This window comes from Spermophilus citellus (assembly GCF_964194105.1).
Source record: "Spermophilus citellus genome assembly, contig: SCAFFOLD_131, whole genome shotgun sequence".
Taxonomy (NCBI): Eukaryota; Metazoa; Chordata; class Mammalia; order Rodentia; family Sciuridae; genus Spermophilus; species Spermophilus citellus.
Genome location: NW_027672905.1, coordinates 612,655 through 638,369, shown reverse-complemented (window position 1 = coordinate 638,369; position 25,715 = coordinate 612,655). Strand labels below are relative to the sequence as shown.

Here is a 25,715-nt window from a genome sequence, read left to right as displayed (position 1 = left end):
ATAAATATTTGGCAACATTTTGACTCTAGCTGCCAATCTGAGATTGGTTACTCTACAAATTTATAAGTTGTAAAAAGTGCCATTGTTACTATGTGAAAGGCAGACTGGATGCCCTAGGCAAGCAAAGGTAAGAATGCTACTGTACAATGGGTGCACCAACCACCAGCACTTGACAAAATAAATGAGATGACTGTAAGATAACCCTAAAGTGGCAAGGAAAAGAGAGTTATAAGCTGAAACAATAAAAGAAAACAGAATGGAGCCACAAGGAGAAGAAAACTTAATAGCACAAGTAACAACAAAGAAACAGGAAGAGTACTTCAGTACTTAAGTTTTAACTTCTAGCCTCCCTTCATTTTTTTCATGTCTAACGAGGCAAAATAATTGGGCAAGGACTACTAAACCAATGAAGTTGATGAAATGGTAACAACTACAGACTGACTTTCTAATCATGATGATCAATACGGTATCATAAATGTTACTAAGAATTTTGTTTCTGCCTCAATAAGGTTCTTCCACGTACTGTTGTCAGTATGGCAGAGTTATTAAATTACTGCACTGACAATTGTGCAACAGTTTTAGGAGGGAGTCATCATAATAGCCTTGAAATGCACATGGTATGAAATGGAGTTTCCTCTAAAGAAAAGGGATGCACGCATATTCAACAAAAGATAAAAGATTTAAAAAGAAAAAAAAACGATAATGAGGTAGATACATTTTCCTCCTCTTGCTGAACTAGGGCATGAGGCATTTAGGTTAACTGTGGGATAAGTGATGTTGGATAAAGCTGTATAAAGCATGAAGATGGCTAAAGTTTCACCTAAGTTTCTCTTTTCTACCTTAATTTGCTTAAAAAGCACAAACACTTATGCTTGTAATAACTTCCTGAAAGCAAAAGTATGTTCCCTTTTATTACCATAATAAAGCATTTGCCCCTTTGATACAAATGATTTTTACTGTGCTAACAGCTGAACCGGTGGCACAAAGTCGAGATGGTATTTACTGTAGCAAGGTCCTTGTAAATCAAAATCTTGAGGTTTACATAAAAATCTTATTATAAAAAATACAATATCAAGTACAGTGTGAATGGAGCATGGAGCAGTAGTGCTCCCTGCCAGGGCCATGTGGAAGTGGCTTTTGCTACAGTGCTTGCTTAATGGCACAAGTGAAAAGCTGAATAAGGCAAACACTTGAAGAGGCAGTTTTTGTAAACTTCTTGGGTGGGGGGAATTTCCTCTGTTAGGACAGATAGGACTGGGATGGCTAAGATCAGGACGTGTGACATTTGGCTGCACCTGACATGTCACATCACTGATTGAGACAGTTCCTGCTGAATAAGACCAATTCACTGGCTTTAGGAGAGCAAGTGAGGTTATCAATGTAGTCTTCTGCCTTTCCTGTTACAGTGTGCAGCATCCAGCTGGTACCCACCTTTGGAAGAAATCACCTCCATAATCTTCCTAAGTGAAAAGATACAAAATAAGCTAAGTCATTAGAAAAGATCCCTTAGCTTAAAGCTCCTTAAGAACCCTACATCAATTTCTAAATAACTTTGTTAGTGGTGTATAGCTCAACACAAATGCTTTAACTAGAATATGTATTCCCACCCATTTGGTACCTAATAGTAAATTGTAATGACACTTGAAAACAAATTGATCTTGTTGAGGAATTTTGGCCTCTTCTCATGTCCTCACTTGAAACTTTCCAGCTTTCGTGACATATTTGACTCCTTTAAATGGCTTATACTTCTCCCCATACATGTCCAAGCGGTTTACTTTTAAGCCTGTGTCATAAAGAATGAAACAAAAAATTGTTATAATTCCAACAATAATATAGTACAATATTTGTTGAGCAACAGGTATTATGCTGTAAATCTGACACTAACAAATATCCCGTTCACTATTTAGAAGCATTGTCTCTTCTACAATACGTGAATTACTATACTTTGAAGGTATGGATTTAGTTAAGATAACCATGTAGGAGGGAATGGTTTTTTAAGGCTAATTCTGCTTCTGTGAATATGAATGACTCTGTTGCTGCTTAAGTGAGGGTGGGGGGTGAAGGGATGCTGTGTGAAATAGGAGGTCTCCAAAGTCCTTGATTCCTGGAGGCTGGCCCTCTAGTACTGTGTAAAAGGCAAACTGACATTTCTGTTCTTTCTATAGTGGGAAATGTTTGTTACTTTTCTAAGTGCCTAATAACTGAGCTCAGCAAAACTTAATTACACTTAAACACAAGTAAAACTTACCTGAAATAGCAAGCTGCTGGATCTTGAACTGTATGTTGAGGCTAGGATTCTCTTCTGGCTTGGGTGCTCCAGACTGTAAATTTACCAGTCCTTTAAGACTTGGAAGCTTTTGTGGAGTGATTTTCCCCACATCCCATGTTAATACCTTAAAAGGACATTGAAAAAAAACAAAAAGACAAAAAAAAAAAAAAAACAAACCCTCAACCATTTATTAAAGACAAATGCTCAAGGATAAGGTTAAAAGACAGGTCACACAGGTGAACATAAGCCTATCTGATTTCAAGTATTCTTTCCATTATACTGCTTTCATGGCTTTTCTCTAGGCCAGGTTCTTTTACTATAAAATGAAAAGACTTATCTTGGTGTTAAAACTTGTAGCCATAGTATCCTTTGTTAAAAAGCAACTGTTTCTGTGGAAGCTCAATAACAGATGAGAAAATGAAGCTCTTAGAGTTGAAGCTGTAGGGTGGAGAGCCAGGGATGTGGAGCTTCCCTGCTCAGTCTTAAATGGTTTCTGGGAAGGTTCTCTGAATCCTTAGAACACAGGGTTAGATGATCTTTAACATTCTTTGACTTTATTAAAAAATAAGCCTTTTAATTTATCAGGCAGCTGATTGACTCTGCTGTTAAAAACAATCATTTTCTACCAAAGTAGGAAGATGACAGAAAAAGTCATCTTTTGGAATTCCACTAGAGGAATGTGTAAGTAGATTAGGAAGCAGCTTTCTTAGCCAATATCCCCCATGGAATAATATATGATGCTTTTAAGTTAGAAAAGCAGAAACAGGTCTTAATGATCAATTTCTACAGAAAAATCTAACAATTACTAACTATATTATTTTACTCTTTTTAAATTTTTTAAAAGTTGTAGTTGGACACAATACTTTTTATTTATTAATTAATTTGTTTATTTATTTGTGGTGCTGAGGATTGAACCCAGCGTCTTGCACATGGCTAGGCGAGCACTCTACTGCTGAGCCACAACCCCAGCCCTTATCTTCCTCCTTTATATATGTATTTTTTGTTGTAGATGGATACAATACCTTTATTTATTTATTTTTATGTAGTGCTAAGGAACACATGCTAGGCAAGTGTTCTATCACTGAGCTACAACCCCATCTTCTTATATCCACATAATGTTTTTCTCTCTTTAAAAAGCTTTTCTTTTTCATTAGATAGTGGGGAGAGACTCTGCATTATCAATGGATGAGTAAGTGTACACTGTGAAAGTGTGCACAGAAGTGATGAACTCTTCTGTTCATTTACTCAGTGGTAGATGCAGGATTCTTTCCACAGTTAGCAGCAGAAGCACAGCACAATATTATCTCCAGTTTTTTTTCTTTTTAATATATATATTTTAGTTATAGATAGACACAATACCTTTATTTTATTTTTATGTGGTGCAGAGGACTGAACCTAGTGCCTTCCATAAGAAAGGCAAGCACTCTACCACTGAGTAACAACCCCAGCAGTATCTCCAGGTTTTATAGGAACTTTCTTTTAAATAAGTCATTAAACACTTCCCCCATAATCCCCAATCACAAAATAGATTGCAGAAACACTTGCTCACTCTTGATTTGAAGTGGCTGTACCTTGGTGACTGGATAAAATGTATAGCTGCCTTGTGTTGGTGTCAGGTTCATATTCAGCACAACTTTTGGCATGTGAACTGTCACTGTAATTCCTTCAATAGTTTTTCCCATATTTTGCTTTGGTCCAATTGTTATATCAAATCTGCCACAAGAACTGTTCTCCTTAAAGCTGATACTGTGTTTCACATACACTGGTATTGCCACTAGACTAAAAAGAGAAAAAGACAGGAAAGCACAATACACACAATTAATGGTGTGGGGCAGCTCCAGAAATGGACTGAAAAAAACTTCAGTCCAGAGTATTCTACCCTGCCTCCAACTCCACAATAGGGCTTTATACCTCTAGAACTGCAGATGCTATATCTGCACAAGGGAGAGTTGGATACAACATGTTTTCATACCAGTGTGCTAGAAACTGAGTTCTCATCTGTAAGTATACAAACCAAGACAGAAACCTGAAGTTTAATTATTGTATAAATAATTTAGGCAAATGGTTCTAGTTTAAAAAAAATAAGAGTCCACTGAAAAATAATTTGAAGTTATATATACCCAAAAAGTTCCTGAGTGACAAGAGTCAAAAAACAATTCCTCTGCCTTTGAGTCTTACATTACCCAAATGCTTCTAACTATATACATATACATGTATACATACATATTACATATATGTGTGTGTGTGTGTGTGTGTGTGTGTGTGTGTGTATCCCCCAGACCTGGGGATTGAACCCAGTGCCTCACACAGCATAGACAAGTTCTCCACTACTGAACACTAATCCCTAGCCCCTGCTATGCTTTTTCTTTTTTTGCTTCAATGGCGACCAAACTCAAGGGTGCTCTACCACTGAGCTGTATCCCCAGCCCTTTTCATTTTTAAATTTTGAGATAGGGTCTCACTAAGTTACCCAAGCTTGCCTTGAACTTGGAATCTTCCTGCCTCAGCCTCCCAAGTTACTGGGATTTTACAGAGATTTTACTAGGCTTGGCTTCAGCCCCTCCTTCTCATATTTTCAAAGGACAAACTAACTACAACCTATAATGTTAAATTAAAATTAATGTTAATTTAAAATTCAGTTCAGACAGCAAAGGAATCAACAATGTGAAGAGAGAGCCTATAGAATGAGAGAAAATTTTTGCCACCTGCACCTCAGAGCCTTAATCTCTAGGATACAAAAAGAACTTAAAAAACTCAACACCAAAGAAACAAATAACCCAATCAACAAACAGTCAAAGGAACTGAACAGACACTTTACACAAGAAATACAAATGGTCAACAAATATATGAAAAAATGTTCAACATCTCTAGCAATTATAGAAATGCATATTAAAACTACACTAAGATTCTCATTCCAGTCAGAATGACAATTATCAAGAAAACAAGTAACAGTAAATGTTGGCGAGGATTTTGGGGAAAAGGTAGACTCACATTGCTAGTGGGACTGCAAGTTGGTGCAACCACTCTGGAAAGCAGTAGGGAGATTACTCAGAAAACTTGGAATGGAACCACCATTTGACCCAGTTATTCCACTCCTCAGTCTATACCCAAAGTACTTAAAATCAGCATACTGCAGTAATGAAGCCACATCAATGTTTACAACAGGCAATTCACAATAGCTAAGCTATGTAACTAACCTAGGGCCCTTCAATAGATGAACGGATAAAGAAAATGTGGTATATATACACAATAGAATATTACTCAGCCATAAAAAAGAATAATTTCATGACTTTTGCCTCAAAATGGATGGATCTGGAGACTATCATGCTAAATGAAATAACCCAATCCCCCCAAACCAAAGGCTGAATGTTCTCTCTGATAACACACACTTTCATTGTGTGTTAGCAACTCTCTGATATGCAGTTGCTAACACACAATAAAAGTGGGGGGACGAAAGAATAGACGTTCAGTGAGTAGACAAAGGAAAATGAAGGGAAGAAAGAGGGGACGGAAATAGGAAAGAGAGTACAATAAATCAGACATAAATTTCCTATGTTCATATATGAATACAGCACCAGTGAAAGTCTACATCATGTACAACCACAAGACTGGGATCCTAATTAAAATAAGTTATATTCCATGTATGTATGTCAAACTATACTCGTCAGGAATATCTGACAGAGATAAAAAATAAAGAACAAATGAAAAATAAATAAATAAAATTCAGTGCACAGAAGGATGACTTGAAGTTGGTAAGTTGGGGAGTAGCTTGAGAAGGGTCTGTCTCCTCTTAGTCACTAAGTCACGGTAAAATTATGGCACTAGTTCATGATTTTTCCCAGGTTACACTTGATCCAAAATGCCTGCTCTTGGCTACAGATTTTACTATAGCCTCATTTATTTTTTACACTCTTATATTCAAAGTACTCTGGTTATTTTTTTTTTTTAGGCACATATTTTCACCAGTTCTCATCGGGTCTCCTGGTGAGCCATAGTCAAAGCGAGCAAGAATAAACTCAAACATCAGACTGTCAGAATGAAACAGGGAAAGTAGAGTTCTATTCAGTACATTGATTATGTGATGGCAGATTTTGGTTGATGTATCAACATACTTTTGTGAGCTGACACGATATGATATGAGTCGGAAATTTCCATCTGCAGGGATAAATGACAAAACTCGTTCAGATTCCCAACGCTTGAATCTGATGCAGGGGTGGAAACTGACATCATCTAGAAGCCTTGGGTTCTGCCAAGAAAATAGAAGAACCATACACACAGAATATAATGAGTATGGCCATGCTACTCAGATATTATGAGAAATTAGTATGCTCCTTAAAAAAAAAGCAGTCTGTATTATAACAGTTTATTATAACCACATCAACACAACTTTATAGCTTTACAGTTTACAATTTTATATATATTACTTGAAATCTAATAACTATGAGGGAGAAAAAGCAATTATTATTTTCTTCCCATAGCTGAAAAAAACGGAGTTTCAAAGAATTTAAGGTCATCCAGGCACAGTGCTATCTATACACCTAAAATCCCAGATACTTGGGAGGCTGACACAGGAGGATTACAAATTCAATGACAGCCTTAGAACTTAATGAGATCCTGTCTCAAAAGTAAAAAGAGCCAAGGATGTAGCTCAGTAGTAGATCACCCCTAGGTTTAATACGCAGTACTGCTCCTCCTCCCCAAAAAACTCATGGAGAAATTGGTGACAAAACAGTACCAGAACTCAATTGTCTTAATTGTTAGCAGTGTGTCATGCTGAATCTAAAGTGATACAAAAGACCAGTGCCTGTTCATATCAGCAAAACAACTAATTATTCATTAAAAGTAACCCTGCAAATTTGCAGAAGCCATCAGCTAACTTTAAGCCATTTCTAGCACACTTAGGTAAAAACCTCTCTTCTTTAGCTTTTCCATAAAGGCTATACTCATCATCTACTGTATTAGGACATTGTGCTAGGAATATTTGAGATAATCTTCTACAACCTAAAATACAAACTTATCTCAGTATTTATTTCTTAGTACTTCATTTGAATTAGGCACACAAGAGGCTACAGAACAGGACAACAAAACTTACCACGAAAGAGAGAGAGAGATCGGGCATTCCAGATAGCTTAATGCAAGCATCAATGACTCCTTGAATTTCTGCAAAGACTGTAGATCCTGAAGAAAGAAAGAAAAAGGGTGATAATATCAATGGACTCTGGGTCTTTACTGGAGCTGTCACTATATCTAGAGTAATGGGAATACACCCTGGGTGTCAGACTTAACCAAAGCTTTGCATCCTTATAAACACGTCAGAGGTTCCATTACATCAATCCAGACAGCTTTTTCAGTGAGTGCTTTGTCTGCACCTAACTGGGTGGAATATAATTCTAAGGAATTCTATGGAAGAATCAAACCTGTCTCCTTTATAGAGTCAAAAAAAATTTGTAGATCAGAATTCATGATGCCTTACTTTAAGCCAGTTACCCTCTATTCCTCTCCCTCATGCTATGTATTCATTTTAATATTTATTGTACACCTGCTGTATTCCATACTTTTTTTTCTTTTGTTACCAAGGGGCACTTAACCATTGAGCTACATCCCCAATCCCCCCTCCCCCACTTTTTGTAGTTGTAGATGGATAGAATGCCTGTATTTTATTTATTTTTAATTTTTATGTGGTGCTGAGGATGGAACCCAGTGGCTACTTTGCGGAGGTTGGCCTCGAACTTGTGATCCTCCTGCCTCAGCCTCCCTAGTTGCTGAGATTAGGTGTGTGCCACTATACCCAGCTACAGTCAATCTTTTTGTTTTTTTTTTAGTTGCAGATGGACACAATATCTTCCTTTTATTTCCTTATTTTTATGTGGTGCTAAGGATTGAACCCCAGTGCCTCACATATGCCGGGCAAGTACTCTAACACTGAGCTACAACCATAGCCCTATAGTCAATCTTTTAAGGCTCCTGGATATAAGTCCAAAATATTTTAAATATAATTTAAAAATTAGGCAGGTTTCTTATGAAATGGACTAAACTACCTGTTAACTTTTAAGAAAGAGGGCATGGGGTTGGGGATGTGGCTCAAGCGGTAGCGTGCTCGCCTGGCATGCGTGCGGCCCGGGTTCGATTCTCCAGCACCACATACAAAGATGTTGTGTCCGCCAATAACTAATTAATAAATAAATATTAAAAAAAGAAAGAAAGAGGGCATGATCCATTATTCTGTAAAATTAACTATTGTAATGAATTCTCCTCGGCTCAAACCCCTGCTGGGATCAATCCAGGGCTTTGTGTATGCCAGGCTAGTACTCTACCCCAAAGCCATATCCCCAGCCCAAAACCTACAGAAATTTCTGTGTATCTTTTATTCTTAACCCATTATGTCCACTGTACTATATATATGTAGAAAAATTTTATAGGACACTTATAACACTGATCAATTAAAGTTTTTATAGGTGTCCTATATATAGTACAATGGAACATATTAATGTTATAATGGAAGGGAATTCATGAAGAAAAAATATTGGCTATAATTCACAATGAGTCATTATCACAATATCAACTAGATGTGCCACATTGAATAGGTCGTCTAAGTCTTGTGAGCCTCAGTTTCCTTATGTATAAATTGTGAGGATAGGAGGTATTTTTAATAAATAAATTTTATGATTCTAACACAGTACCACTGTTTTATCTTGCTAAAAAAATAATCAGAGCTGGGCGTGGTAGCACATGCCTATAATCCCAGTGACTTGAGAGGCTGAGCAAGGACAATTCTAAGTTTGAGGCTGGCCTGAGCAACTTGGTGAGACCCAAAGCAACACAGTGAGACTGTGTCTCAAATAAAAAAAATTAAAAGGGCTGGCAATGTAGCTTAGTGGTAAAGTGCCCTTGGGTTCAATCCCTAGTACAATCAATCAATCAATAATCAGAAAAGGGGTTTTACACAGGAGGATTACAAGTTCAAGGCTGGTCTGGGCAACTTAATGAGACCCTGTCTCAAAATACAATAATAATAAGAGCTGGAGATGCACCTCAGTGGTAGAATGGTTGCTTAGCATGTGTGAGTCTCTGAGTTCAATTCTTGTTATTGTAAACAATAACAAGAAAAAAACCCAAACAAAAATGGATGTGGGGGGGATGGTTCCTTTAACAGATATACTGCACAGAAATTAAGAGCAAATACAGTCAGTATACAATAAATGTTAAAATGAATACATAAGCATGAGGGAGAGGTGAGGTATACAGGATAACTGGCTTAAAGTAAGGCATCATGAGTTCTGATTTACAAATGTTTGGCAGATCTAAACTAGTGGTTATGATAATTATATGTAACCTCTGGGCAAAATAAACAGATTTATAAATCATTAGAAAACAAATGCCTTTCTGCTGAAACCACACTGCCAAGGGACTTCAATTTTCTATTCAGCTTGTGTCAGCTAAACTGTTTTTTCCCTATAAGGCCATGTGCACACAATTACCTGATTTATCTATAATTGCATCTATTTCTTCAATGACATCAAAATAGGCTTCATTGTTTGTGTATTTTACTCCTGCACGGCGCCATGGAATGTTGGACAGCTGCCCAGTGGGGAGTGTGTCCCCAACATTACTTCTGCCTAGAAATGGGAAAAGGAGAATATAAAGTGGATGTGTAAAATGGTCATCAGAAAAGTTATTATCTGAAAGAAGAAAATGAATACTTTCGTTGCTTTTTCAATGCTGGATTTTTCTTCATGGTCTCCAGGATTGTCAAACACATATCCTTACCAACATTATCAAATTTCCAGAAGACAGAAATAGGCCATGTGGTCCTTCGTCTACATGCCAAACAAGGATAAATGCATTCACTTATCTTTTGCATCCTGTGTGTTAGCAGTAACCTAGCTAATTCCAGTAGTCCAACAATGATCTCACCCTGCTGCTATAGAGCAAACAAGAGGAAAACCTTCAGTTGAAAAATGTCTCCACTGAGAATACAGTGATAACTCAGTTCTTTCGCATTCAGCTGAATTCTATATGAGACAATGCCAAGCAGGACTCAGCGGAGTACATGGATGAATATACTCTAGTATTTCCCATTCAGCTACAATATGGGTAATGTTCAATATTTGGCTACTTTCCTGGTAAATTATGTTGAAAACAAAATTATCAAAAACACATATCCTTGAACTGTGACTTATTTAACTTTTGGTTAATACTTCTAATTAATTTAAAAGTAGTATATGCTTTATTAAAAAAAGTTCAGAAAAGTGAATTTTAAATAAATCAGTCTATCTTCTTACTGCCAAAATACAACTATATTAACATTTCTTTAGACATTTCCCCCACAAATAGGTTGCAGTATTATGTTTCTATTTTGATTTTTTTGCTTTGATTTTAAAATACAGTTGCAATCATACTGTATTTACAGATGTATAGTCAATTTATGATTGATATTTCTGCAGCCAACCTGTTGCCTTCAGAAGATTTTCTGAAAAACAGCACTCCAATCATGTTATTTTTCTGCTTGAAACTCCTCAATTTTCCCCCACTTGCTTTATGAGAAAAGCAAACTATTTAGCACTATAGGTGAAACTCAGTGGTAGAACACTTGCCTAGCACAAGGCCTTGGGTTCAGTCTCTAGTATCACAAACTAAAAAGACAAAACAAAACAAAACACAGCTAAATATTTAACCCAGCATTCAAGGACTTTCCAAACGTATTTCTCACTCAACTAAAAATATAGCTCTGCTTCTGTTAAAGGAGTAGATACAACTCAAAGTTTTTCACTTATTTTGTTTTTCCTCATCTAGTTCCATCTATGAAGAATGATCTTATTCTCCTCTTTCTCTCTTTTTGGTACTGAGAATTTTACCACTGAGCCACATCCCCAACCCTTTTTATTTTTTTTTATATTGAGATAGGGTCTCACTAAATTGCTTAGGGCCTTTTTAAGTTAATTAAGGCTGGTCTTCAACTCATGGTCCTCCCTGCTCAGCCTTCCAAGTCACCTGTGCCATCTCTTTCTATACTTCACTGATTCTCTAGGGGTACCAACTACAGTTTTTAAAGGATTCTCTCATCCACTGAACCATTATTTTAAACTTTATAATATACTGCCTTATGAATCTGTATTTTTACATTTTGTCTTTTAATGTTTTTCTGACGATAAAATGCATGTTCATTTTGGAAAGTTAAAAAGTAAAAATCACCAGGCATAATATTGCATGCCTGTTAATATCAGCAACTTGGAAGGCTGACGCAGAAGGACCCCAAGTTCAAGGTCAGTCTTGGCAACTTAGAGAGAACCTGTCTCAAAACATAAAAAGTGCCATTCTGACAGGAGACGAAATTGGAGTAGTTTTAATTTGCATTCTTCTAACTGCTAGAGATGATAAACATTTTTTCATATATTTGTTGATTGATGGTACATTCTTTTCTGAGAAGTGTCTGTTCAGGTCCTTGGCTCACTTATTGATAGGGTTATTTGTTTTTTCTTTTTTTTGATTCTTAGCTTTTTGAGTTCTTTATATACTCTAGAGATTAGTGCTCTATCTGATGTGTGAGAGGTAAAGATCTGCTCCCAAGATGTAGGCTCTCTATTCACCTCACAGATTGTTTCTTTTGCTGAGAAGAAACTTTTTAGTTTGAATCCATCCCATTTATTGATTCTTGATTTTACTTCTTGCAATACAGGAATCTTATTAAGGAAATTGGGGCCTAATATGACATGATGGAGATGGGGCCTACTTTTTCTTCTATTAGATGCAGGGTCTCTGGTTTAATTCCTAAGTCCTTGATCCGCTTTGAGTTGAGTTTTGTGCATGGTGAGAGATAGAAGTTTAATTTCATTTTGTTGCACATGGATTTCCAGTTATTATGAAAACAAAAAACAATAAGTGTTGGCGAGGATATGGGGAAAAAGGTACACTCAGATATTGCTGGTAGGACTGCAAATTGATGCAGCCAATATGGAAAGCAGTATGGAGATTCCTTGGAAAGCTGGGAATGGAACCATCATTTGACAGCTATCCCTCTCCTTGGTCTATACTACAGGGACACAGCCACATCAATGTTTATAGCAACACAATTCACAATAGCTAAACTATAGAACCAATCTAGATGCCCTTCAGTAGATGAATGGATTAAAAAAAAGTGGCATATATACACAATGGAATATTACTCAGCAATAAAAGGGAATAAAATCATGGCATTTGTAGGTAAATGGACAGAGTTGGAGAAGATAATACTAAGTGAAGTCAGCCAATCCCCAAAAAACAAATGTTGAATGTTTTCTCTGATATAAGGAAACTGATTCATAGTGGAGTAGGGAGGGGGAGCATGGAAGGAATAGATGAACTCTAGACAGGACAGAGGGATGGGAGGGGGAAAGGAAGGGGCAGGGGGTTAGAAATGATGGTGGAATGTGATGAACATCATTATCCAAAGTACATGTATGAAGACACAAATTGGTATAAATATACTTTATATAAACCAGAGATATGAAAAATTGTGCTGTATATGTGTAATATGAATTGTAAAGCATTCTGCTGTCATATACATATAAAAAATTAATTAAAAAACCGATTTCAATACAAAATGTGATACAAGTAAAAAACAAATCAAAACAAAACAACAACAAAAAACATAAAAAAACCTGGGCATGTATTTTAGAGGTATTCTTTATACTTTCATTTATTTTGGTAGTGCTGGGATTGAACCCAGGCCTCCACCACTAAGTTATATTCCTGGCCCCTATAATGCTATTCTAAATATGAAAATGCCAGTCAATAAATAGGCTAAATTCTCTTTTAAGTGGCCACATATACTGGCTTTTTTTTTAAGGACTAACTAGGATAATTTATTCAACCTTATTTACTGCTAAATAAAATTATTGTGGTTTTGCAGAAAACCCTACATAACAAGAGAAGTTCTTTATCATTTAAGACCTAGACTCTTTCAATAAAGAGAAATATATATCCATTTTAACATTACAGTAATTTTAATTTTGGACATACTGGACTATCTTAGTCTGTCAGATCATAAGCAACAATGAGCTGTTCATAACATTTTAATTGCTCAGTTCCTAGTAGAGTATGTTTTTATCTTACCTGTAATAGAGTTGACAACAGAACGTAGAACTGTTGGTGGTTTAATCAGTTCTTTCAAAATGTTAGACTCTGTTGCCAGTGGAAATCCGTTGTCTAACATTTCTTCCAAGAGCTCATATACTATGACCACATTATCCTTAATTGCAGCCTCCGAACACTCACCAAAGTAGTCCTAGCAAAATATTCATAATATTCCACAACAGAAGGCATGAAGGCTTGTTAAATACTTTTATGTTCTGAAAAATAAACTTACAGTACCATAACTTATTGTTTAAGAAGTCAGATATAAAGAGAATAGGAAAAAAAAAAACAAAAACAAACCCTCTCCATAATCCAAACAATATTCCTCAGTATTTTCTTTTTTAAAAAATATTTATTTTTTAGTTGTAGTTGAATACAATACCTTTATTTTGTTTATTTATTTTTATGTGGTGCTAAGGATCGAACTCAGGGCCTCGCATGTGCTAGATGAGCGCTCTACCACTGAGCCACAACACCAGCCCCTCTCAGTATTTTCTTAATATTTTTAGATTGAATTCCATTCCATGTTACTCCCCAAAATACTGAAATGTTAAACTGGAAGGTCAGTTATGAACTTCATTATCCCTGATTAACCTACTCCAAAGCACACAGGTAAGTTTTAAATTATATGGTATATTCAGCCAGATGAGTAAAATCAATGAAATTCGAATATGGAAGAGTTCATAACAATAAAAATTTGGGGACCATCCAGAGAACGGTATGTGGAAGACATTATTGTTTCCTGATGATATATTTTGTAAAACATATAAAAACAGAGAACATAGGAGCTGTGTGTGCCACTTTATACTCTATAGAAAAGGGTTTATGAATGTATGCTTAGTTTAAAAGAGGAAACATACCAGCCATTAAAAGCTGGGTAATTAAAAAATATAATCATGTGTTCTCCTCTAACTACCTTGTGTAATTTAAATTAGAAAGGTTTGATGGAGAGCCAACCTGAAAAGTGTCAGCAACTCGATGTAGGAACTCAATAACAAAGAGAGGTGGCACTTCAGTCTGTATGACAGACTGAAGAAGAGCTTTTCCCGGTAGATACTGATGAGGTAGTGGTGAGGTGCTGAAATGACAGGTGGTACATTTTCAACATCAGCAGCTTTCTCCTGAGCTTCAAAGAAATAATCACAGACAGATTGGCTCACAACACTCTTCCAGTGCTTCTCTAGAAATATGTCACTGGAACAGTTTATGAGAAACAGACTGTGGATCATTTTCTGTGGGGAAAAAAAAGGGTTTAAATTTATTATATCAAAAAAAATCCTTGTAATGCCCCAGCACAAAAAAACAGACAAAGGTAATACAAGAAACTATAGACCAATATCACTTCAGAGAACAGATGTAAAAGTCCTTGACAAGACATTAGTAAACTGAATTCAGCAATATATGCAAATAAAACGGAATTGATTCTAAGAACACAAGGTTGGTTTAACATAGGAAAGCCAACAAACGTAAAATATTAATAAAAGATTAAAACAAGTAATTTCAAAAGGTACAGAAAAAGCATGTGACAAGACCCAACACCCTTTTATGAAAAAAAAATGCTTACAGTAGGAATAGAAGGAAACTTTCTCAATCCAATAATGTTATCAATTATAACTTCACAGTTAACATCACATTTAATGGTCAAAGATCAAAAGATTCTCCTTTAAAACCAAGAACAAACAAGGATGTCCATTCTCACTACTTTTATTCAGTTTGGTACCAGAGATTCTAGCCAGGAAAATTAAGAAAGAAAATTTAAACAAAAGCATTCACTGGATTGTGTATTATGGTCGTTGTGCAGGGTGGTACCGAGGGTTGAACCCAACGGTGTTTAATCACTAAGTCACTCCCCAACCCTTTTTATTTTGAGTCAGGGTCTCACTAAATTGCTTAGGGCCTTGCTAAGTTGGTGAGGTTGATCTCAAATTTGTGATCCTTCTGCTTCATCTTCCCTAGTTACTGGGATTACAGGTGTGTGCCAGCACATCTGGTTCACTGGAAAGGAAGAAGTAAAACTATCTCTATTTGCCGAAGACATCATATGTAGAAAACCCTAAGGAATCCACAAATAAAACAAAACTAATAGAGTTAACAAGTGAGTTTAGCAAGGTTACAAATATTAAAAAAAATCAATACACTTATAATAAATAATCTGAAAATAATTTCATTTACAATAGCCTTGAAAAATTCAAATACTGAGGAAATAAATTTCACAAAAAAGTAGAAGTCTTGTATACTAAACGCTTTTCCAAAACATCACTGAAAGAAATCAAGAAATCTAAAATGTGGTAAAACATTAAGACAGTACTGTAAAGATGGCAATATTCCCCAAATTGACTATGTATTCAATGTAGTCCCTATTAAAATCCTAGCTGCCATTTAAAAAAAATTTGGGGGGGTGAAAATTAGTAAGCTAACCCCCAAATTCATATGGAAATGAAAGAGATCAAAACAGCCAGAACTTTGGGTGTAGTAGTGCTCATGCCTGTAATCCCAGAGGTTCTGGAGGCTGAGACAGGAGGATTGCAAGTTTGAGGCTATTTTCAGCAACTTAGCAGTTTAGTGAGACCCTGTATCAAAATAGAAAATAAAAAAAGGGTTGGGGATGTGACTCAGTGGCTAAGTGCCCTGAGTTCAATCCCTGGTGCCAAACAAAACAAAAATATACAAACAAAAAAAAAACCCAACAATACTGAAGAAAAAGTTGAAGAACTCATGCTACCAATTTCAAAACTTACTATAAAATTAATGCATGATATTGATACAAGGACAGATTTATATATCAATGGAACAGAAGTGAGAACTCCAAAATTAACCTTTACATTCATGGACAATTGATTTTCAACAAGGTGCTAAGGCTGTTCAGTTGGAGAGAGAATAGTCTTTTTATTAAATGGTGCTGGGAAAATTGAATTTACACACAGGAAAAGAACAAAATTGTATCTCTACCTTACAATGTACACAAAAAGCAACAAAAAATGTATTGAAGCTCTAAATATAAGTGTTAAACCTACAAAACAATTAGGAAACACATGCATCCATCTTTAAACTGTAGAATTAGACAATGCTTTTTTTTTTTTAAGAGATGACACTAAAATATAAAAGAAAGAAAAAAGTAGATAATCTGGACTTCATCAAAATTAAACTTTTGTGCTTCTAAAGGACATTATCAAGAATGTGAAAAGGCAACCCAGAGAATGAAAAAGAATATTTTAAACCATATATCTCATAAGGGACTACTCTGCAGGATATATAATAACTCTTATCATGTAATATTAAAGAGAGAATCCAATTTTTAAAAAATGGATAAATGATAGACATTTCTCCGAAGAAAATAAACACACAATTGGCCACATGAAGAGATGTGTAATACCATAAGTCATTAGGGAAATACAAGTCAAAATCACAATAAGATAATATTTCATATCCTTTTAAGCTAGCTTTAATAGTAATAATAAAGAAGACAGATAATGGGCTGGGGTTGTGGCTCAGTGGCAAAGCGCTCACCTAGCACATGCAAGGCCTTGGGTTTGATCCTCAGCACCACATAAAAATAAATAAATGTATTGTGCCCAACTATAAGTAAAAAATAAATATTAAAAAAAGATAATAACAATTGTTGACAAGATGGAGAGAAACTGGAACCCTTAAAACATTGCTGGTAGGAATGTAAAATGTTGCAGATGTTGTGGAAAGCAGTTTGGATTCTTCAAAAAGTTAAATATACTCACTGCATGAATCAGAAATTCTATTTCTATATATATAGCTAAGAGAATTGAAAGGACATGTCCACACAAAAATTTGGACATGAATGTTCAAAGAAACATTATTCACAATAACCCAAAAGGGGAAATGATCCAAATGTGCATCAACTAGTGAATGGATAAACTAAAAGTGGAATATTTACACAATGGAATATTATTCAGCTATAAAAAGGAATTAAGTACTTACACATACTACAACATGGATAACCTGTGAAAGAATCCAGACACGAAAAGTCACATACTGTATGATTCCATTTGCAGGAAAAGTTCAGAATAGGTAAATACATTCAGACATAAAGTAAGTTGATGGTTTCTAGGATGGGTAGAGGGGAAGGTATGGGGAGTTATGATAATGGATTTGGCATTTCTTTTTTTGGTGATAAAAACATTCTGGAATTAGGATGTTGGAAAAACTTTGTGACTATGCTAAGAACTACAAAATTGTATACTTTAAAATAATGAGTTTTACAGTATATTAATTATATCTTGACTCTTAAAAAATAGTCTTAATTACTTCTGGCACAAATGCACACCAAAATATGTGTAAAAACATTTGTAATAGTGAAAATCTGCTACTCAAATATTAATAAAAATAAATTGAAAAATATTTATAAAATATTATATAGCAATAAAACTGAATAAATGATTGCTACCTGAAATGTAGAAGAATTTTACAAACACAATGTTGAAGAAAACCAGATATAAAAGAATATAAATGTCATAGTTCCATATATATGTTGTCTTATAACAGGAAAAATAATCAATAGCATAAGAAATCAAACGGTTTCCTTTTTGAAAAACAATCAGGTAGTGACTGATAGGGGGACAAGGCTAATTTTCTAAAGTACTGGTAATGTTTTAACTCTTGACCTGGATGATGTTTACAAGTTATTTTCATTTTGTGATAATTTGTTGTGCTTTACATTATGATTTGTATAATTTTCTGATTTATTTATGCTTCAAGTAAAAGTGTACTGCCTATGTAGTATGGAAAATATGGGAATGGTCTATTTGCCAAAAATTTTTCTTTTCTGTTTACTTCTATCTTTTGTAGGATAAGCACCAGAATCAGGTGTTTAGCCCAGTGGTCAATCATTCAAGTAATAGTATTGTATGATAAATGCTACCAAATAAGAAAAAATTTTAAATCTATAAATACAGTTCTTATGCATGAAGATAAATTCAGAAGAGGAAAGGAAATTCAGAATCGATGAATTTAATTCTGTAGATACAGAAAACAGTGACATCAACCTGATCAATTCTTTTCAGAGGAAATCATTTATTTTATGAAAGCAGGTGACATTTAAAGACTATCTGGTTATCATTTCCCCTTTGTATTTGACACATGTTCAATAGTTGCCAAGTAAATAATATTGATATATTTTAGCAATTACTGTACTAATAAACTAAAAATGCTAGTAATAGTTTAGTGTTCCTGTATATCAGAAACAACAACAACAAAAATGTACCTTTGTCCAAAGCCATTTCTATTTAGTCAAGCAATTAACTTGAGTTGGCAGCAATAAATTCTAACTTCAGGGTTGGGAACTGGGAAATTTGTCTATTTTATCTAGTCAACTGTTTTGCTTAGCATGTTTGCTTTGTGTCAGCCTTACATTTCTGTTTGAATGTTAATATTATAAGTTCTATTGGAATATATAGACTTGCTATATAGAACCTGGTGACTTTATAACCTTAGCTGATAAAACTTTTTTTTGATACTGGGGATTGAACCCAAAGGCACTTAACCACATCCCCAGCCCCTCTTTATTTTGAGACAGAGTCTTGCTAGGTTGAGTTGCTGAGACTGGCTTAGAACTTGCAATTGTCCTACTTCAGCTTTGCAAGCTCCTGGGATAGCAGGTGGGCACCACCATGCCTGGTTTGGCTGATAAACTTAATTTTTAAAATGCAGCAGGAATATCCAGTGATAAAATATGTAACCAAACTTATATTATTTCACCTTTTTCTTGTAACAAAATCTTATAAAATGTGGACCCAGATTTGAGTACCTCAGGTATATCAACTATAGAATATGACATCCTTTAATCCAAAAATTAATCTTTCAACTCTGAAGTATTTTACTCATTAAGGATCATGGAGTTAGTAATATCTAAAATGTCAGTATGTACTACAGGCCACACACTATGCTAGTCATTTCAACTACATAATCTTATTTAATCTTCACAATGCCATGTTATAAATACTGCTTTCATCTCTATTTTACAGATAAGATAATAAAAATCTCATAAAAGTCAATTACCTAAGATCATTTGGTCAGATTTAAGACTAGATATAGTTGAAGCATTATCTCTTACTCTTAACATTGCAGACTAATTATTAAAAATATATTCTGGGACTGGGGTTGTGGCTCACTGCTAGAGCACTTGCCTGGCACATGTGAGGCACTTGGTTCAATTCTCAGAACCACATAAAAATAAATAAATAAAATAAAGGTATTATATCCATTTATAACTAAAAAATTATTTAAAAACATTCTAATGCATATTGATTAAGATTTTTTGCAGTGAAGAAAATATACTTTGTGCTATCCAATATGGTAGCCATCAAACACATGTGACTACTGAACACCTCTAATATGATTAATGCAACTAATATACTGAAGTTTTAATTTTAATTAATTTAAATAACCACATGAGTTTATTACATTGGACAGAGTAGTGAACACTGTTTCAGCTTATGATTTTAAGAGCAAGGGTTAAAATATGTTTTTTATGGGCTGGGGTTGTGGTTCAGTGGTAGAGCGCTTGCCTAGCATGTGTGAGGCACTAGGTTTGATTCTCAGTACCACATATAAATAAATGAACAAAATAAAGGTTCATCAACATCTAAAAAAAATTTAAAAAAATGTTTTTTGTATAGTTAGAAGTTCTACTTTTTATGCTAAGACAGTTTAAAGAATTAGAGTAGAAAGTACATTTAATAGGGCTGACACTGGTTATCTTAAGCATTGATTCTATGGCAAGGACAGTTTACACGGATCTATGCTATTCCCTTATCAAAATACACTCTAAAAGAGCTGCTTGTTCTTAAAGCAAGTGACTTTGTAGTTTCCTTGTTTTTAGGGCCAGATACTCTTAAGCTGGTAAAAAATTCTTTTCAGGAAAGTTTCCACCAGTTGTTTTTATTGGCAGTAGTTCAGGTTTCAGAAGAATACAGTAAGTTAAACCAGACCATTGGATTTATTGTTGTTATCCTTAGTGCTTAGACGAAAGCATAATATTTGCAGCTCTCGACAGTGCTTAGCTTTAAAACACATCTTAACCTTCTATAACAGGTAAAGAGAGCTTATTTCTTTTATTCATATTATGACCAATTACCTAATGCATATAACAATTAAATTAAATAATGCCACACAGAGCAGTATAAATTTGTCTGTCTTTGCTTTTGTAGCTGTAGTTACTTTTATTATTTTAACTCATTAAGTCCCAAGTGTTCAATTCATTGAATATTTTCAATGAAACTGATACAAGTGCATTAAAAAAGGTGGGGAAATTTGGAGCTTATATATGCCACTATATTAACTAATATTATTATATCATAATTATTATCACTATGTTCTTATTATGTAATTATTTATAAACATTATTTAAATTTTCGTAGGTGTTCCATATTTGGGTCGAAGGGATAAAACTGGGTTAATAAACTTTATGGGAAAGCTGTACACCACCACAACCATCCCTGTGTTCTTACTGATCTTTTTTTTGTTGTTATGTCTTCTTGTTTTGTTTTTTTTTAAGATATTTATTTTTGGGGGTAGTTGGACACAATACCTTTATTTTATTTATTTATTTTTATGTGGTGCTGAGGATTGAACCCAGGGCTTTGCATGTGCTAGGCGAGTGCTCTACAGCTGAGCCACAACCCTAGCCCTGGGTGTGTTTCTTCTTGGTATAGCTTCCCCCCCAAAAAAAAAAAAATTTTTTTTCTACAAATTGGTACATAATAATTATACAGAATAGTGGATTTCAATTGTGGCACATTTATACATGTACATAACATACTTAGATCAATCTGATTCTCTAGTATCTCCCTTTACCATCCTTTCCTCCCTCCCCCGTTTTCTTTCTTTCCCCTACCTGTCTCCCTTCTATTTTCAAGAGATTCCTTTTTCTTCCTTCTTTTTTATTGAGATAGGCTGGTCTTGAACTCCTGGGCTCAACTGATCCTCCTGCCTCACCCTCCCAAGTAGCTTGGACTAAGGCAGGTGTTAACAACCAGCTAAATGTATTCCTTCTATATAAAAGAGAATGGCGGCACAGATGGGCCTATATCCAAAGTGAGCAAAATGTAAGACCAGAAACAAATCTATCTCCTCTGATTATTAACCAGAATCTTGCCCATTTATTTACTCAACAGTTTTGAATGTTTATATACTAAGCACTTGGGGCTACAAGGGTGAACAAAATAGAATTTCTATAGTTACAGAATTCAGACTTCAGCAAAGAATACAAGTAAGATATAATTCCTACTATGATAGAGGAAATGCAATGTACTATAGGAATCTGTAAGGCTTGAAGATAAAGAGAACATGAGAGAGATATTCAGTATGAATTCACCAACTTTGGAAGGTGGAGGGAAGTTGTACGATGAGAGTGAAGGAGGTAAACAGAGTGGTTTATGGAGCAATGCTAGCCTTGATCAGAGTTTGAACTTTATTTTCAGTACACAGTAAGGTAATTTTTTTTTGAGAGGAGTCATGCAATCCAATTTACATATTTAGAAAGATTACACTAATTATATTGTGGAAACTGGATAACAGGACACTAGATACTGTGACACTGGTTGAGAGATGAGTGAAGGTAGTGGCCTGAACTAGGGTTTTGGCGATAGGGATGGAGTAAAATGACAAAAGACGACAAACACTTAGTAAGGCTTTGAATAAAAATATACTTAGGTGTGTGTGTGAGTGTATGTAGAAGAAATGCAAGATGAGGCATTTAGCCCTGATTCTATATAATTTAACCCAAGGCTGAATTTCTAACTCAAATGGATATATTCAAACAACTACTGCACATAGAAGTCTGGTACTTCAAAGAGACAACTTTTTTCTTTTCTTTTTTTTTTTTTTTTTGTTAATGGGAACTGTAATTAGAAACTGAAACCAAAGAAAGAAAGTGCATAGTAAGAAGAGATTCTAGAGATAGATGGAACTCCAATATTTGAGTAGCAGGTGGGTCAAAGAAGTGGGCTTAAAAAAGACTAAGATACTGCTTAAGATAAAAAGAAGAGGGAGATGATAATTTTAGTAACTACAGTATGTTTCTAGAAGTACGTTTCTAGAAGAATAGAGTAGTAAATACTATTAAATGGCACAAAGAGGTTAGGGTACAAGAACGTAAAATGTCCAAAGGTTTAATAGTGTATTGCAATTTTCTTTTCCTTACTTTCTGCTGAAAAGCCTTTTTAGAATCTATTCTCAAATCCTTACGCCATAAATTTAAAAATAATTTTCATTTTTAAATTGTAAATTGACAAATTATAGTTGTATATATTGATAAAGTGATAGTATGATTTATGAATAAAAGGTGGAATTATTAGATTAAGCTAATCAATATACCCAGAAAAATTTTATGGAGCAGAATATTGTATATCTGTTTACTTACTCTAAATGTCAGTGCTTTATACATAAAAAAAGTATAGCTGAGGTGAATTCCAAGTTTGAGGCCATCCTCAGCAACTTGGTGAGACAATTAACAACATAATGAGAGCTTGTCTCAAAACAATAAATAAAAAAGGTCTGGGAATGTAGGTCAGTGGTAAAGTACCCCTGAGTTCAATCCCTAAAACAAACAAACAAACAAACAAAAAAAGAATACAATTTTCTTTGCCTTACATGATACAGTATCTATCCACATTGAGAATGCATGACTTTTTTGGAAAAAAAATTTTTCACAATACCTTTATTCTTTTTATTTATTTTTATGTGGTACTGAGGATTGAACCCAGGGCCTCACATGTGCTAGGCAAGTACTCTACTGCTGAGCTATAGCCCCAGCCCAAGAATGCATGAGTTTCAAAAAAATTTTTTTTTTAAATTGCAGATGAACACAATACCTTTATTTATTTATTTTTATGTGGTTTTAAGGTTTGAACCTAGTGCCTCACACATTCTAGACAAGCACTCTACCACTCAGCCACAATCCCAGCCCTGAGAATGAATGACTTAACACACAGAGAACATTCAATTTCTTGGTGAAAATAGTTTCAGTGGTAGTTTAGTGAAATGCTGGAAAAAAGCCATTTTAGTAGGCTGAGAAATGAAATAGCAAGTAGGAAAAATATGGATAAGTAGTTCTGAGAAGAAAAGAAAGCAAATGGTTAATTTTGGAACGCACTGTGATAGACTGCTTTTCTAGGGTACTATGAGGCCCTAGGTTTGATCCCCAGCACTAAAAATACACACACACACACACACACACACACACACACACACGAAGTCAAGCTGGGAAGGGAATGAAAACATTAAAGTAATAAAGCAACACATACACACATATTTTTTTTTTCTTCTGTGGTACTGGGGATTGAACCCAGGGCCTCATGCATGATTAGACATGCATTCTACCACTGAGCTATGTCCACAGACTGTCCTTTTTATTTATTTTTAATCTTTAAAAAATATTTATTTTTTATAGGTGAACACAATATTTTATTTTTATGTGGTGCTGAGGATCGAACCCAGTGCCCCATGCATGGTAGGCAAGCACTCTACCTCTTAGCTACAACCCCAGCCCCTTTATTTTTAATTTTGAGACAGAATCTCACTAAGTTATCCAGGATAACCTTGAACCTGAGATCCTTCTGTCTCATCCTACTGAGTAGCTGAGATCACAGGCAGGTGCCAATATTTTTAGGTGTAGATGGACACAACACAATGCCTTTATTTTTATGTGGTGCTGAGGATTGAACCCGTCCATGCTACTCTACCGCTGAGCCACAATCCCAACACCCCATCAGAATATTTTTAAATGAAGAAGGGAAAGTGTAATAAGGAAGAAAATGCTGAGGAAATCACTGAAAGAAAGAGGACTCTGAGATTCAAAAGAGGATGGCATTGAGAGACTAGGTGAAAGGATCTGCCTTCTCTAAGGATAACAAATACCTTTTCCCCTTTAAATAGAAGGAAAAAATTAAAATTGGCCCAGTGGCACATGCCCTTAATCCCTGTGGCTCGGGAGGCTGAGGCAGGAGGATCGCAGATTCAAAGCCAGGTCCAGCAACTTAGCCAGGCCCTAAGCAGCTCAGTGACCCTGTCTCTAAATAAAATACAAAAAAGGGGTGGGGATGTGGCTCAGTAGTTGAGCACCCCTGGGTTCAATCTCCAGTACCCAGCTCCCACCAAAAAAAGAAGGGAAGAGGGGCTGGAGTTGTGGCTTAGTGAAAGAGTGCTTGCCTTGTATAGTGAGGAACTGGGTTTGATTCTCAGCACCACATAAATAAATAAAATAAAGGTCCAACAACTAAAAAACATAAAAAAAAGGGAAGAATGTATGTTTGGCTGCAGGAAAATAAGGGCTTCTATTTTCTCTGTGTAATGGGAAAGACTGTCATTTAAACAGGAGAGAGTTCCTCTTCTCTGTACATGCCCTTTTGCTACTCATGAATTAAGATCTGAACTACTTATGAATATCTAATCTACAAGAAACACCAATAGCATATTAGGTTGGATTGTTAGAAACATTGTAAAAATATCAAGATTCTGTAAGAAAAATTAATCCTGTTTTAAGAGAGCGAATTATTTTTAAATAATGAATTATTTAAGATATCTACATATGAATTTCAGGTAATTCTTCCTTCACCTCACTGGCTTCACTCTTCCTATGGTCTCAACTTAAAATAAGGACTCCCCCCAAGTTAATCCTTCCACTCCCTTCTATCTCCTCCAGGATCTTATCTCCTCTTTCCTGAATTTTTACTTTATACATTGATTACTTGCTTTTTGCTCCTAAGCATGTCTTGTAATTTTTACAACGAATAATTCCCAAACCTTTCCTCCATGCCAGCAATATTGCTTCATGCCTCAAAACATGCAGGGTTTAATCTACATTTCCTGTCTTTCCTCAGTCACTGATTGTTAAACGAGTTCTCTAAAACTAACCAATGACTTTCTAGTCATCAGATCAACTATCTATTCTGATTTCAATGTTCTTCTTTGACTCCCTGATAACTTTCACCAAAACAAAACAGACGTTTCTTACCCTATTATACATTTGTTTGTCTCTTTTCTCATCCTGAAAGTTGCCGACTTAATTTTCAAGACTTTTTTTAAAAAATTAATTCTTTCTACCTATTTCCACCTAAGCCATCGTTTCAAATTCGAAAAATCCAAACTCCACAAAATTTCTCCCCCTCCTGTGAAAGCTACTTATTTTATCATGGTACCAACTTCTCAACCATATAGTTTGGAAGCTTCAGGTTCAAACATCTAACCATCACATCTAACCAGGCCCATCACTCTTCACTTTTCCGTATTCACTCCCACTTCCTCAGTTTATATCACCTCTCTTCAGAAGAAATGCAAGTCCCTCCACCCCAAGCTCATCTAGGAG

General features: G+C 35.2%; 1 pseudogene across 1 annotated transcript in view; it reads right to left on the bottom strand.

The window, feature by feature from the left end:
* LOC308640388 (AP-3 complex subunit mu-1-like) overlaps window positions 1-25,715 on the bottom strand; it is a 31,733-nt pseudogene that overhangs the window by 5,617 nt on the left and 401 nt on the right. Inside the window, exons 2-9 of the transcript in view lie at window positions 14,339-14,613; window positions 13,361-13,532; window positions 9,748-9,885; window positions 7,362-7,447; window positions 6,382-6,515; window positions 3,841-4,048; window positions 2,249-2,393; window positions 1,619-1,783 (exon numbers count right to left, since the gene is read on the bottom strand). The product of the transcript in view is annotated as an AP-3 complex subunit mu-1-like (transcript). The remainder of the gene's footprint in view (window positions 1-1,618; window positions 1,784-2,248; window positions 2,394-3,840; window positions 4,049-6,381; window positions 6,516-7,361; window positions 7,448-9,747; window positions 9,886-13,360; window positions 13,533-14,338; window positions 14,614-25,715) is intronic.